Source organism: Arvicola amphibius, chromosome 2 (assembly GCF_903992535.2).
Source record: "Arvicola amphibius chromosome 2, mArvAmp1.2, whole genome shotgun sequence".
Taxonomy (NCBI): Eukaryota; Metazoa; Chordata; class Mammalia; order Rodentia; family Cricetidae; genus Arvicola; species Arvicola amphibius.
This window is the reverse complement of record NC_052048.2, coordinates 2,246,067-2,256,624: the sequence shown is the minus strand read 5'-3', so window position 1 is coordinate 2,256,624 and position 10,558 is coordinate 2,246,067. Positions and strand designations below refer to the sequence as shown.

Genomic DNA, 10,558 nt, shown 5'->3' with positions numbered 1-10,558 from the left:
GATCACGGTTTCTTGCTTTCCAGACCCGACCCCGGGAGAAGGAAACCAAGCCCCAGCCCTCCCTGTTCACCCAACCTCCGCCCCCCTCCCCGCGCAACTACAGCCCCCAGGCTGTTTTAAAAGCCCCTGAGCTGGCAGAGCCCTGCAGCGCTTCTCCATAGCCTCCATCCACCTGGAGTGCGGTGCTGAAGAGCCAGATAAATGGGATCCGGAGCGCATTTTGCCAGTGCAACGGGGAGTGATTGTTCCTGCAATGAATCAAATCAGACTCCTTCTCTCGCTTTCCCCTCCCTCCTTCCTCAGCTTTTCCAGACAGGGGCGCCCTCCCAGCTAACTTTCCCCTCACCCAACGATGCAACCAAGGGGGAACCACCCGAAGCCCAGGCGATGCCATCTTCGGGGCCTGCGCGCCCGAGGCCCCTGCACTGCTCCCGCCCTGGGCAGAGGCCGCGGCTGGGCGCCCAGCGGCGACCAGGAAGGTCGGAGGGAGGGTGCGCTCCTCCCGCCCCACACCCAGTCTCTGAGCCGGATATATAGAGTCACGTTTGGGAGCCCCGAGAGCAGCGGCGCGGTTCAGAACAGCTTGAGAGCCTCCAGCATCCCTGGGAGGACCCTGACCGCCAGCCGGCCGGCCAGCCACCGTCACTGAAGCAGCAGGTACCCAGACGCGGGCGGGGAGGCTAGGAGGCTGGGCTGGGGAACTTGAGGACTGTGGCTGCACAGTAGGCGGGAGCCAACCGAGAAGCGGTGGCCCTGCCGGATTCCTGGCCGCTCACCATCCTTCCTGGTCCTGTAGGCCGCAGGGCATCTCTGAGTCCTCCTAGGTGAGACGGGCCAACAGTGGAGAAACTGGGAAGGGCTGATCAAGGTGAACATGGGGTCCTCTCCAAGGGACAGAGGTATCTGACTGGTCCCACCCAAGTCTTTCTGGTCCAGGTACTGTTGGATTTCCAGGCCACGTGTGCTATGGTCCCTTTTTGTGCCTCACTTGCCCCACCCAAGTCTGTAAACACTGAGACCCCTCCTACTCAGAGTCTCTTCAGGGTCAAGCACTCCAGGCTGGAAAAGGGCTTGGGTGGCCAAGGAGGGTTTGTACCCTGTCAGAAGTTTCTCATTTCCTTGGGGTGACTTGGGCATCATGAAGAGAACAAGGGGCAGATGCCAGGGCCTTCAGCTAGGACAGGTAGCTTAAGGAAGGCTCCAGTGGGTAACAGCACCTCCAGGCAATTGCAGTGGGAAAATTCAAGCCCAACCTAGGAATGCCTTCTACAGAACTGCCAGGTTCCTGACCCCGGTCTCCTTCCTGTCTCCTTACAGCGTAAGATTATGACCATTTCTTGTCCTTCATACATTATTTACCAAGTGTTGAGACCATGATTATCTCTTTATCTGCGAGACTCTGGCTACCCTTTAAATCTTGTTGAGTGCTCCACTGTGTGTGAGCAAGGGAGCAGGGAACTCGAGAGAATTGTGTGTTTCTGCTTGCTTAAGGCTACACCCGGAGTTTGACATTGAAATGGAAATGTGAGACTCAGCCTGCAGTTCCACAACTTGTCTCTGCATCTCTATTTATTTGAGCTGGATATTTGACGTGGGGCCACAGTTCCTCTAAGGCATAAAGTAGGGCAAAGAAATTAGATAAAATTTAAGGCAACTAACAATTTGTACAGGTGTCAATCTCGGCAAACTTCACATCTGAGGGTGCTGGGCTGTCTAGAGATGGCCAAGAGGTTTCTCCTCACCATACTTCAAGGACAGTGATTTCATTCATCTTTTTTCTGAGAGCCCGTGTCTTTACTTTACCCTCCCTTTATTTGCTTAATTTCTAAGGGCCTCTTCCATGCCTGTCTTGAGAGATTCCCTCCTCGCTCAAATGATAACGTTGGGCTGTAATAGTCTATCAGGTAGATAGAGGCAGCTCACCGTGAACTGGTCAGTATCAACAGGATAGGGGAGGGTAAGAGATGATAAACTCCCCCAAGGAACCAAAATGTGACACAGCTGTTGAAGAGAGACTGTTTCGGAGGGCTGAGAAGTCCATAGCTCACCTGTGGGCATCTCTTTGAGGTTTATCAAGAATATAGACTTCTTGGGGACTGCAGAGATGGTCAAGCGGTTTAAGAGAACTTGCTGCATGTCCTAGTCAGGGTTTCTATTGCTGTGAAGAGACACCATGACCATACCAATTCTTATGAAAGGAAAACATTTCATTGAGGCTGGTTTACAAGTTCGGAGGTTTAGCCCATTGTCGTCAAGGCAGAAAGCAGGGCAGCGTGCAGTCAGACATGGTGTTGGAGAGGCAGCCAAGAGTTCCACATCTGGATCAGTGGGCAACAGAAAGAGTGACACTGGCTTGGCTTGAGCATTTGAAACCCCAAAGCCCACAATTGGTGACACACTTCCTCCAGCAAGACTGCACCTCCTGATGCCACTACCTAAGCATTCAAATACGAGTCTATGGCAGCCATTCTTACCCAAATCACCACACTGCTCTTGCAAAGGACCTGAACTTGCAGTTCTCAGCATGCACATGGTAGCTGACAACCATCTATAACTCCAGTTGTGGGGTATCAGACGCCCTCTTCTGGCCTATCTGAACTCCTGACCATCATTGCAGCACATATATATGCATGCAGGCCGACTACTTATAGTACAATATAAGTAAAATTAAATTAATAAAATTAAAGTGTTAAAAAAAGAATACAGGTACCCTGATCAAAATCATCATTTTGCTTCTCTTGAAGATACATATTGCACTTCTTTCTGGCAGCATTTGGTCAGTCATAAGAATTCATTGTTTCAATTTATTCATTCCTTCCTTCATTTTTGGCAGGGTCTTGTGTAGCCCAGGCTGGCACTGAACTTGCTCTGTAGCTGAAAATGACTTTGAATATGTAACCTTCTCGCTTCTACATCCAGAGTGTTGAAATTATAGGCATGTAACACACGCCCAGCTTATGCAGTGCTAGGGGTGAATTCAGGGCATCCGTGTGCTAGGCAGGCCCTCTTCCAGCTGAACTCCGTCTCCAGCTCCAAAGGGTTTCACAAGTGCCCTCTCAGAGGATCACACCAGAGCCTGCCAGCCAGCACGTCGATGCTGCAGGCTCTGTGGGAACATTCACTAGTGGCAAGGACAGTCTTCAACTTTTGTTTTGTTCACAGACCACTCTGGGTATCTAATAAAACGTTATATAAATACAAACCAAACACACTTTTAGAAGGTCACAGCCCAAGGTAAGAAAAGGTGAAGCCCAAACATCCATATTATGTATATCCAGACACTCTTCATGGGACCAGACTCAAGAGTTGAGCTGTGCCCCACATCTAGAAGGCTACTTGGCTTAACCTGGAACTGTCACTGTCTTAACAAGAGGCTTCCTGTCTTCATTTTGCACTGGTTTCATTGTACCCTGATCAACAGCCCCTTTCTAGAGCTCACTGGGTATGATGTCTTCACACGGCAACCCTAATTCAAGTGAGTGTCCTGTAAGGGCTAACGTTAACTCGTAGGCCCCACTGCCCAAGGACAGGAAACGTTCTGGGACGGACCTTGGGATCTATGGTGCTTGTGAAATCACAAGTCATGTGTTTTCACTTCAGTACCAAGGTTGTCTGCCCCAACTGCATAGGAAGTGCTTGACCACGCTTAGGTAGAAAATGTGTAGACAGGAAGTATGTCAAGGTGTATGCTAACCCCTTCCCCATTGGACGAAGGCAGGAAGTAAAAAGTGGGGGTTCACCTTTATGAGTGCCTGACTGACCTAAATTTGGGGCTATTTCTTTAGGAATCCCAGGTATAGACCTTTCTGGCCAGTACTAAATAAAGCTTGCTTCAGCTGGGTCATTGTGGAACTGGTCTTTCTCCTCACAGTTCTCAGGTTTAACATTCCTCACCACAGACTTAGAATTTAACTGCGTCCTTGGGTGCCTTTGATTACGTCATTAAGCTTCTCTTTTATGTCATTTTTTTTTTTTACTGGCATGAGCATGACAAACTATTTATCTTAAAGGTACTTGTATTATCTCTGGGCAAAAAAAAAGAGAGAGATAATTAAGCCATGCATGGTGGCACATGCCAGTCACCCCAGCACTCAGGAGGTGGAGGCAGCAGTTTAAAGTTAATCCTCAGCCACACAAAAAGTTCTAGGCCAACCTGGCGGGCTAAGAACCTGCCTTGATTGAAAGGGAGAGAGATAATAGTTGCAGACGGGCCCATCAACCTTGAGCCTTTATTAACCACATGTTAATAAATACAGTATGAATGGGAACCTGTTCACTACATTTTTTATAAGTAGGAATATTGATCAAGCTCCTTTAGGGGATTTTGCAAGCTTTAGACCTCTTATATTTTAGTAATAAGAGAATCAAACGAAAAGTGGCTGAGTAGTAGGGCTTGATATTTTAAATATTAACTAAATATTATATGTGCAAAACTGGAATTGGCAGCTGAATGTAAGGGTAACTTCTTGGAACACACTTGCAAAGATGAACTAATACTTGAACCATTCTCAGACAGAGCAGAGACTGAACAGTGAGTCACTGGTAACATTTTCTTTATTTTTTTATTTTTTATTGAGCTATACATTTTTCTCCACTCCCCTTTCTTCTTCCCCCCTTCCCCTTCTACCCTCTCTCGTGACCCCCACACTCCCAATTTACTCAGGAGATCTTGTCTTTTTCTCCTTCCTTTTGTAGATCCATGTCTGTCTCTCATAGGGTCCTCTTTGTTGTCTAGGTTCTCTGGGGTTGTGAACTGTAGGCTGCTTTTTCTTTGCTTTATGTCTAAAAGCCACTTATGAGTGAGTACAGATTATATTTGTCTTTCTGGGTCTGGGTTACCTCACTCAATATGATGTTTTCTAGATCCATCCGTTTGCCTGCAAATTTCAAGATATCATTATTTTTTACTGTTGTATAGTACTCCATTGTGTTTCTTCAGTTGTGTCTGCTGGATCATTTGATTATCTAAGAGCTGGCCACCAGTTCAAGCCGGTTTTGTCCTCCCCAAGTTGCCCACTGTAACTGTCCTGTCTGCTAGGGAGGAACTGAGGAAACTCCTCCCTAGACAACTTGTCTCTGATGTGGGACTTTTAAAATTTCTTCCACAGAGCTTTCTGAAGCTTTGAGAATGGTTTGGTGGGGACCACTGAAAGCTTTCCAGCCACAGACTCTGCTTAAGAAAGGAAATCTACACAAAGTCGATAAGGAGAAGTACCTGGAGGAATGAAGGATTCGAATCAAGGACTGTTCAGGGCAAGAGTGCTGTGAGGGAGGGGCAGAGAGAGCAAGAACTTGAGCCTCAAGCTCCATTTGCAGGACTAGATGGCGGGGGAGTGGGGAATAAGGGTAGAAATTTGACATTAACTCTTCCATATGTGTTAAAGATTTCATTTACGTATTTTTATTTTTAATGTTTTGTGTGTGTGTGTGTGTGTGTGTGTGTGTGTGTGTGTGTGTGTATCTATGCATGTTCAGGTATGTATATGAGTGCCAGTGGAAGCCAGAAGCATCAGAAACGCCCTAGATCTGGTGGTTGTGAGTTGCCCTGTATGGGGGCTGAGAATCAAACTCAGCAACAGCAGTGCCTGCTCCTCTACTGAATCTTATTTCCAGTCCTGCTGAGTGCTTCAATTCAAAGCAGTGGGTTTGCTGCCACTGCATTTCCAGTGCCTACAAGAAGAGAAAACAAAACAGAACCAAAGAACCAATGATGCCAGCTCTCTGAAAAAGGGTACTGGCTGGGCAGATAAGGGTCTAAGAAAGAAAGGGGGAAAGTTTGCATTTCAGGCTCTTCTGCTGTTTAAATTATTTCTAAACCCACACTTGCACGCTACAATTTTTAAAGGTTATCACCATGACAGATATAGCTCCTGTTTTTCTGGCTTGAGCTTAGATGGGATGTGTTATAATTTCCTAAAATGGCAAAAAGTAGGGAAGAGAGAACTGAGCTTCATCAAAGGGTTTGTTCTAAAACACAGTTCACTCCCTCACTTAAAACCCTTCTCTCCTTCCTCTCAACAGAAGTACTCCCCAGACTGCTATCTGTGGGACAACAGTTTCTTGGAACATTAGCAGTTGAGTGGGAGAAAGGGGGGGGGGGCTTTCTGGTGAGATAACTCTAAAAAGATACTTGATTTAACCCACTTAAGTGGTTTTGCTACAAGATTTCTCAGAGCCCACAATATCCTAATGAAGATTGAAAATCATCAAAGGTGAAGCAGGTCTCCTGTGATATTTCCTAAACCTATGACCTTCAAATGCTTCTGGTAGAACATCTAACAGAGTCAGCATCCGAGAAATCACTGTGTGGGAAATCCTGTGGGAAGCTCTGTCCTATATTAACAGATTAGTCTTTAACATCCACCACTTTCTGTTAACTGTTAGATGCTCTCCACTCTTTAATGCGTCTTCCTTGGGCAAAGACACTGGATCCTCTGTTAAAACGATGTGAAAATACTTTGCACATGGATAATCAGAACCTGGAGTCTGATTAGAAGGAAACTGTTTTCTTCCAGTGTTTGCTTTCAGCATCTGCTTTCCTGGTGAGGCTCTGTCAGAGCTTACTGGAGTTCATTCGGTCTGCTGACGTTTATAGGTGAGGGACTTAAGGATGGTGCAGGGTCTTTTGTTTCTCGCGTTCATGTTTTCATCTTCTGGGCCTCATCTGAGATGTAAATCTACCAGATTGATGTGGTGGGGGCATTTAAGTGATGGTTTTTGAGTCTTTTCCCTCCCTTTTCCTATTATCCATAACATGCTGGTGATGGGCTGCAAGCGGGAGTGTAGCCTGTGACTGCAGAACATTGTGGTAGTGACAGTTCTCAAAAGAGGTCCATGCAGCTCTGGACCCTCCCGATCATCTGCTCAGAACTCAAGGACTAAGCTAACAACAGTTTGGGGAGCACATTTGGTTCCTTACTCTGTATGTTTTACAAACCAGAAATGGTTCTTATACTTTTTTTGGCAGTTAAATCATCAAGACCATTCTGTGGCACGGGTAAATGACATGAAGTTAGAGTAGATTTCAGATGAGGTCGTCTCCACATACTTGCCCCCACTTCACTCTGTTCCTGGAGTTGTTGACCTTCAGAGGGTGAGAGCACAGGCCCTCGGGGATGCTTGGCCAACCGTCTTCAATATGCCCACCAAAGAGACCATAGTGAAGGAAAAGCAGAGAAGAGAGAGGTCAAGAAATGTCCCCAAGTCTCTGGCTTGACGTTTAGGTTTAAAATGGAAGAAAGGAAGCATAGCTTAGAAGGCTCCAACAAGGTGTGGTCCCACCCGTCCTCACTGTCCCAGCTCCAGTGTCTCCTGTAAGGTGACAGTCAGACAAGTTGTAAGAACTGTGTGAAGTCTTTCCTTGGGAGGCAAGTTCCTCTTCTGGCTGGCACCAGGCTTCAGCCTTTTCCTTCACCCAGCATGAGATTCCTAGGGAAATTCCAGTTTCATGGAGACCATTGTTTGAATGGTCTGATGGCCAAGGGGTGGGGCACCAGGGTCTTTCAGGACATCCGCATCCCTGCCAGGATGGTTCTAAGTCTGAACCTGACCCAGAGCAAAGGCCGCAACATATTTCTTTGTGTAGTCAACAGTGTAACTAAGTAAATAATGAACAGACTAGTCTTGCCCTAATTATCAGCATGGAGAGTCACAGGGGTTCATAGGGGTGCAATTTCAATTGAGGGTTAGGGAGTTTTATTGGATGTGGCACCCTTAACTTCTGAATAGAACAAAAGCATTTTCAAGCTGCAGTTGATACAATGTGTCCCTTATGACTTTTGGGCTTAATACTGTTTAATTTTTTTTTCTGTTGTTGTTGTTTCAGAAACAAGTTTTATTATGCTATTATTTTAATGTTTCACTTTTGAGATTATATTTTACATATGTATCATATAAATTGTTTTACATTTTATCTATTACTATAATAATTTTGAGAAGTCATTTCCTCCTTCCATTTCCTCCTTGTAAACCCTCCCACATACCACTCCTTGTTATCTTTCAAATTTATGGCCTCTTTTTTCATTAACTGTTGTTATGTATACATACAATACTACACACAGACAAACATGCATATGCCCCCCCACACACACCTAAATATATAAATACAATCTGCTCAGTCTACATAATGTTACTTGTATGTATGTTTACAGGGTTGACCATTTGGTATTGTGTAACCAGTCCTTGTGAACTTCCCTGGGGAAGAGTGGTTCTCCCACCCTCAGCATTGCTTGCTTGCCTGTGGTTATTTTGAGGCGTCATGAGCTACTGCTGTTCATGTGAGCATACCTACAGGTGTACTAATTGCCCAGCTCATGTGTAGAGGGTAGAGTCATGTTGGTGAGAGTTTACGACTGTAAGCTTCTGATGTTCCTAGGAGACACAATCTCAGTGAGCTGGATCTGACCTGAAAGCCTCCTCTCTGAGAACCAGCTGATGTGGTACCAGAAGACACCATGCAAGCTTCCAAAGGAGGGAAACAGCCCACATCGTTACCCATCTGTGGTGCCTAGGACCCATATCAATGACTAGCATGGCACACTAACCCTACTGGTGTAGTAGTGGCAAATTAGTGGAAACCACTATCTCTCTAGTTGGATAAGACTTGCTCACCAAGAGGAAAATCACGCTTTGTACCGGAAACCTAGCCAGCTACCCAGTCCTGGCGACGTCATGAATCTCAGAGGGGAATCCACAAGCACTACTTTACTAAACCAGCATAATCCCTAACTACATTCTAAATATTTGTCCTCATACCCACAGATAAATGCAGTCCTCATCCCTCACCAAGAATACTGTTTTGTTTTTACATTTTGACTTTCCAGACTTCTCTGGAGACGATCCCTACATAGCAGAACAGCATCCTGAACATGGGAAGGGTAGGCAAGGAATTGCTGGGGGTTTGTTATGAAATACTAACATGATCTCCTTATCCTCAGTAGAACCACTGTTAGGCCAGCAACTTTGCTGGAGAAAACAGGGTGACCGCAGGTGGCAACACTACTCTGAGAGCCAAGGGACCAGACACTGGAAATGCCCTGCATTGTAGGTCGTCTTTCTTAATGGTGCATGGTTCATCACAGGTCACCGAGAGGACACGTTCCACAAAAGTCAGCACAAACTCAGTTGTATTGAGGTCAGGATGCCTGGAAATTAGGAAGACCATTAAATCATGTCTGGCTCCAATACACTTAAAACTACTTATGCACTTATGCCAGCAACGCATGACAATATAGTCAAGAAAACCTACGGGAATCTCTGGTGGTTTGAAGGTGTTCATTTCCCTCCACCAAAATGAGCATTTTGGTTGTTTTACCAGCAACTTGTTCTTGCCAAAACTCTCTCCTTAGTGGAGTTATGCCACCGCCTCTTCCATTTTTTCTCATCTGCTATTTTGATCTGGCCCAGTCCTGCCCCAGCAGCAGCTATTCAAGCTACTGGGTGTCTTTAAGATCTCACAGGATTGTGTTTGGGTAAATTTAGGTCTCCATTTCTCTTAGGATGGAACAACTATATTTTGTATAAATTGAATTTCCATGAACCCTTATTACCCGGTATCACACCCTCTCACCTACAATACCCAGTGCTCACTGCACAAGGCTCGTCTTAGTTAATAATATTCACAACTCAAGCTGTAGATAGGTTGAGGGCCATATCTTACGTTTGGTTCAATGCTCTTGTCTTATAGAAAAGAAATGTCTGTCTATTTAATGTGTGCATGTGGACTACAACAGAAAACATGTGACTACAGAGGACGGGAGCACTCCGTCCCATTCAGCAATTTATTCTTTAGTAATATTCGCTGAATATTTACCATGACTCAGACGAGTTGCTTAGCTCTGCACTCATGATAAACTGGACATAGCACCTGCTTTCGGGCTTTAGTGTCCTCTCATTTCGAGCCTTGTTAGTCTTTGGTCTAAAAACATGGAATACTGGTCAAACTTTACCTGCTCTTCTTCATCCTCCCACCTAGCATGCATGGAGTCCTGGCTTTGAAGCCTAGTGTTGCACAAACTGTAGAGGGGGAGATGGAGGCAGGATCGGGAGTTCAAGGTCATTACTGGCTGCCTGCTTAGCTGGAGCCCAGCCTTGGGATCCCTGAGACTTTGTTTACAAATCAACAAGAGTACTTGATAGAAAGTGAGCTAAAAAGCAATATGAAAAATTCCACTGGGAAGGAGTCTTCTCTACCCAGAGCAGGCTCTGGTGGTTAATTCCACTGGGAAGGAGTCTCCTCTACTCAGAGCAGGTTCTGGTGGTTAATTCGCCTGGGCTTTGTCCTCTTATCAATTCTTCCCCAGCCTCCTTTTTCTCCAAACCTGACTGGCAAATACCTTGATTCTCCAACTTCCCCTTCATATCTGCCTTTAAAGATAAGCACAGGAACCCTCTGTATCTATAAGCAATTTTCTGCTAATAGTGATAGGAAAAGTCAGAGAGGAAAGGCAAAGTTAATGCCCATGTGGGGAAGTCACAGAACTTCTGGAATGGTGTCTTTTAGTATTGGCAGAAGGTGAGCATGCAGAAGCTGCCCAATGAGAGGACAAAGGCAACCCTA

The 10,558-nt window shown here is 45.7% G+C and overlaps 1 protein-coding gene across 1 annotated transcript in view; it reads left to right on the top strand.

Moving 5' to 3' along the window:
- The first annotated feature begins 543 nt into the window (after window positions 1-543).
- Far2 (fatty acyl-CoA reductase 2) overlaps window positions 544-10,558 on the top strand; it is a 110,233-nt gene continuing 100,218 nt past the window's right edge. Inside the window, exon 1 of the mRNA XM_038320849.1 lies at window positions 544-657. The gene's annotated coding sequence lies outside the window, so the exon portion shown is untranslated. The remainder of the gene's footprint in view (window positions 658-10,558) is intronic.